At 42.8% G+C, this 5,000-nt stretch overlaps 1 long non-coding RNA gene across 3 annotated transcripts in view; it reads right to left on the reverse strand.

Moving 5' to 3' along the window:
- The window catches only part of LOC125945964 (uncharacterized), a 31,013-nt gene that overhangs the window by 24,101 nt on the left and 1,912 nt on the right, over positions 1 to 5,000 (reverse strand). Inside the window, exon 3 of one of the 3 annotated variants that reach the window (XR_007467270.1) lies at positions 1,163 to 2,793. This is a non-coding gene — a long non-coding RNA (uncharacterized LOC125945964). Of the gene's footprint in view, positions 1 to 1,162; positions 2,794 to 4,297; positions 4,424 to 5,000 lie in introns of those variants that run through there. The other 2 variants (XR_007467271.1, XR_007467269.1) reach the window with 2 other exon arrangements.

The raw sequence follows: 5,000 nt of genomic DNA on the forward strand, positions 1-5,000 counted from the left end.
CAAACCGAGGTTGCGGAGATATTCGCCGTTGCCTTACTCCTAAGCCTTCTTCCCAGTCTAAGAGCTTGATACTTCTTCTAGCATGCAGTGATAGCATTGGAGAGATGTGTCTCCTTGCCTGACCCCTTTCTTGATAGGTAACTTTCTACTTTTCTTGTGGAGAACCAAGGTAGCTGTGGAATCCTTGTAGATGTTTGCTAAGATATTCACGTATGCCTCCTGTACTCCTTGATTACGCAATGCCTCCATGACTGCTGGTGTCTCTACTGAATTAAATGCCTTTTCATAATCTATGAAAGCCATGTAGAGAGGTTGATTGTACTCCGCAGATTTCTCGATTACCTTATTATGACCTGGATATGGTCCATCGTAGAATATCCCTTCCTGAAGCCAGCCTGTCTCTTTCGGTTGGCTGAAGTCAAGTGTTGCCCTGATTCTATTGGAAATTATCTTGGTGAATATTTTATACAATACTGAAAGCAAGCTAATGGGTCTATAATCTTCAGTTCTTTAACGTCTCCCTTCTTATGGATAAGTATAATGTTGGCGTTCTTCCAGCTCTCAGGTACACTTGAAGTTGTGAGGCATTGCGTATAAAGGGCCGCAAGCTCTTCAAGCATGATATCTCCTCCATCTTTGATTAAATCTACTGTTATTCCATTTTCTTCAGCAGCTTTTCCCCTGGTCATGTCTTTCAAGGCCCTTCTAACTTCAGCGCTAGTTATAGAAGGAGCCTCTGTATCCGGTTCATCACTATTTTGAATGAAAGTAGCTTGGCTGTTTTGGGCACTGTACAGGTCAGTATAGAATTCTTCCGCTGCTTTTACTATGGTCATCGAAATTGCTGATGATATTACCATGCTTATCTCTCAGTGCATACATCTTGCCTTGTCCTATGCCAAGCTTTCTTCTTGCTGATTTAATGCTGCATCCATATTTTACGGCTTTCCTCATACTTTCCCCACGTTATAATTTCGAATATCCCTTACTTTTTTCTTGTTGATTAGTTTTGACAGTTCAGCGAATCTCTATCTGATCTCTTGAGTTGGACATTTTCATCTTCTGTCGTTTCTTTATTAGGTCCTTTGTTTCTTGGGAGAGCTTACCTACTGGTTGCCTTGGTGCCCTACCTCCCACTTCAACTGCTGCTTCTGAAATCAACCTAGTTACAGTTTCATTCATTACCTCTATGTTGTCTTTATCTTCCTTTTCTAAAGCTGCATATTTGTTTGCAAGCACCAGCCTGAATTGGTCTGCTTTTACCCTTACTGCCTCTAGGTTGGCCTGTTTCCTCTTGACTAATTTCACTCTCTCTCTCTCTTCAAATTGAGAGAAATCCTAGACCTCACTAACCTATGGTCACTGCACTTAACCTTACCTAACACTTCTACATCCTGCACTATGCTTGGATCGGCAGAGAGTATGAAATCTATTTCATTCCTTGTTTCTCCATTAGGGCTTTTCCAGTCCACTTCCTGTTGCTGCGCTTCCTGAAGAAGGTATTCATTATTCGGAGCGTATTCCTTTCTGCGAATTCTACTAACATCTCTCCTCTTGCATTCCTAGAATCGATGCCATAGTTGCCAATTGCTTGCTCACCAACCTGCTTTTTCCCCACTTTTGCATTGAAGTCGCCCATGACTAAAGTATACTGAGTTTGCACCTTTCTCATTGCTAGTTCAACATCTTCATAAAACTGTTCTATTCTTCATCATCGTGACTAGAAGTTGGGGCATAGGCTTGTACTACCTTCATTTTGTACCTCCTATTCAGCTTTATTACGACGACTGCTACCCTCTCATTAATGCTGTAGAATTCATCAATGTTGCCCGCTATGTTGTTATGCACTAGAAATCCTACCTCGGATTCTTTCTTATCTGGAAGACCTCTGTAGCAGAGGACGTGGCCGTTAGTCAGCACTGTGTAAGCCTCACCAGTTCTTCTAACCTCACTAAGGCCAATAATATCCCAGGAAATGCCTGATAATTCTTCAAATAGTCCTGCTAAGCTAGCCTCACTCGATAGGGTACGCGTGTTGAACGTTGCCAGGTTCAGTTTCCATTGGCGGCCTGTCTTGAGCCAGAGATTCTTAGCACCCTCTGCCGCGTAGCAGGTCTGACCGCCGCCTTGGTCAGGTGCTCCGCAGCCACTGGGAACTGAGGGCCATGGGTTAATTGTCGGAGTCATGAGGGAGGTAGTGGCCGAATACTGCACCAGGGAGGCCAATTCCTGTTCTGGTGAGGGAGTGACTTTGATGAAGCTTAGTGGGCCTTCCTAGTTTGGTTGCACCTGAACTAGTATAGCCCCACTAGGTCTCGGCGATATATTTTTTTTCTTGCCGGTGTCAGGCACCACTCCATGCCTGAAAATGTGGTGGACTGGAGTAGGATTCGAACTTACGACCTTCAGATTTGAAGCCGGGTATTCTACCTCTGCTCCACGTGATCCTACATTATTTCCACGTGATTTCTACATTATATTAGGGCAAATAAGTAGCTTTTTATATTCAACACCTTTTAAACAGTGCATAGTAATAGTGACCACAGTATATTAGTGAAAATATAAAAACATTTGCATAATGCAGATCAATAAGTGTTGCCTCTAGGATCACTTAAAATCATGTCAAGAAGCATGGATAACTGTCACTTACTGAGTGCACATAAAAAGCACTTCCAAAAGGTGGGCTCAAATGCTCAAACTTCAGTCACAGGACGCATTCTTGGCGTTCACTAAAATATGTGCCATGACCCTGACACTGCCTACATCAGATTCAGCTTGCAGTTGTGAAGTGGCCTGGGAAGTTCACAAATAGATGTGAAATTATTTTAAACTACATACTATAGTTTGTACCTGCAGTTGTGCCTGCTCATAGCGTAACTGGCGCTATCTAGCACACTTGTGATAAAAGCAGTTCCCCAAAAGAAAGGTGCTCCTTTTTGTAAAACTTCCGGGATTGTATATCAGGTCTGATACAGGCACAGGATCACAAAAAGGGTCTGAGAATCCAAGACCCATTTCCTTGAGGCAAAGACCTCAAATTTAGCATAGAGCCAGAAACCAGGAACAGTCAGTCCTACTCACACATGCCTATTTTAATTTTCTCATTTAGTTTCAGGTTAACCTAAATTATTGCCATCATGATAGCCATCAAATAATATGGTAGCATCAAAGTTTGTATTAATCATTTAAGCATTGAAATCTAAAGCTTGCAGCAGAGTGAAAGGTCAGAAGGACAAGGGAAGAGAGGGGAGGCATCATATTCTAAAATTTCATATTTTTAGTGGGTTGCAGTGTAATGGAAATTGGCAAGCACTAATTGAGCGACAAGACCACTGGACACAGGAAAAGCAGATTTAGCTGAAACACAGCAGCCTGTAAGAAAGAAAGGCAACAATCATTCTTTGCGATGCTTGGTCTGAATCACTGTTTTACATGCCATCGGTGATCACGAACATGCTGGAGGTAAAGCATATGCTGTGGCTCATTTTGCGTCGCCTGTGCTACTAAAACCATTCTTACCATCTTACTAAAACCATTTGTGAAAAAGCATGCCAACAATAATTCAGAATTGAGCACCATGTGTGTCATGAAGCATCACATCATAGCCACAAGAACGTTGTCGTGTCGCCAGAAGTAACCTGAACAATGAGGACACATCTATAGCGGCTTAACTTTAACAAACTGAATGCCTTGGAAGGAAGATTCACTGAGCTAAAACATCTATGGCAACCCAACCAGAAATCTCGAGTACCCTCTGAAGAAGACGCGAAAAGGCACTCAATGTGCACATCACAGGGTTGCAGTGCCAAATGTATCATTTATGCTATCCTGTGTTTGATACCTACAAATTGTGATTTAAACATAAGAAACACAGGAGCCTATAGTCATGTTTCTTTCTATGCTCGATCGAGTTCTCAGTTATGGATAGCTTAGCAAACTAATTACTAATTAATTACTATGTAGTGGCAAAGGCAGGCACCAACAAAGGATGTGAAAGAAGACGGTTGTTGTTGTTCGTGCTCACTCTGCTTGGCCATGGACCAAGCCCCTTTTGTGAATCTTTATTCCTGACATAAATCACGCTTAGAGCTAAATTTGCACACACATTTATTGGGCGTGCTGGTTCTATAGTTCAACCTCGAACTTTGTGTGCGGACTCTACCTGCAGTCTTGGCTATGCCTGACCACAAGGAGCAGCAAGATGCCACCTCACCCCAAGATGTCAAATGATGTGGCGTGTCAAGGCAGCAAGACTGTGTTGTATTCAGCAACACTGACAACCATAGACTGTGTTGTATTCAGCAACACTGACAACCATATTGTGGAGGACCGGCTTTCCTCCTATGTACAACACGACACATCAGCACAATAAGAACAAGGAAATGCCCCACACATGTGCACGGCGCTAAACTGGATGCACTACCTGCAAGAGAGAATGAGGGAGAGTGAGCTTCACGTCACTCGAGCACCTGCTTACAAATGTTTTTTTTCTTTGGGCACAGTATCGAATACAAAGCACAATACACCAAAATACAAATACAAATACCAAATACAAACCAAAAGCAATTGCACGCACAACGCGTCACCAAAGCAAACACAACACCTACTTTATATGTTGCATATGAGCTGAAACGGGTGAATCCCAAACTCTGCGAGTGTCACATAACACCTGAAAGCATTAGCTGCTACGAGAGAACCAGTGCGGTTAATCTGGCGAGCTATGCATGCATCTGTAGCCTAATGGGCAAATAATTGGGCTGCTGCACTAGGGACTCGCGTTCAATACCCACCATCAGGAGCATTACTAATTATTAATGAAGCTACCTGGGCAGGTAGGTGTACTAAGAAATTCGAAAATAGATCATGATAATGCTTTGCATTAAGAGACAACTTGCTGCCGGTTGGAGTTTAACCAACATTTTCTGCTTTGCGCTTGCGATGCTCTACCAAGTGAGCTACGTCAGCAGTTGTCCCAATGTCCATTTTCTTGGATAGTTTCA

Source organism: Dermacentor silvarum, chromosome 5 (genome assembly GCF_013339745.2).
Source record: "Dermacentor silvarum isolate Dsil-2018 chromosome 5, BIME_Dsil_1.4, whole genome shotgun sequence".
Classification (NCBI taxonomy): Eukaryota; Metazoa; Arthropoda; class Arachnida; order Ixodida; family Ixodidae; genus Dermacentor; species Dermacentor silvarum.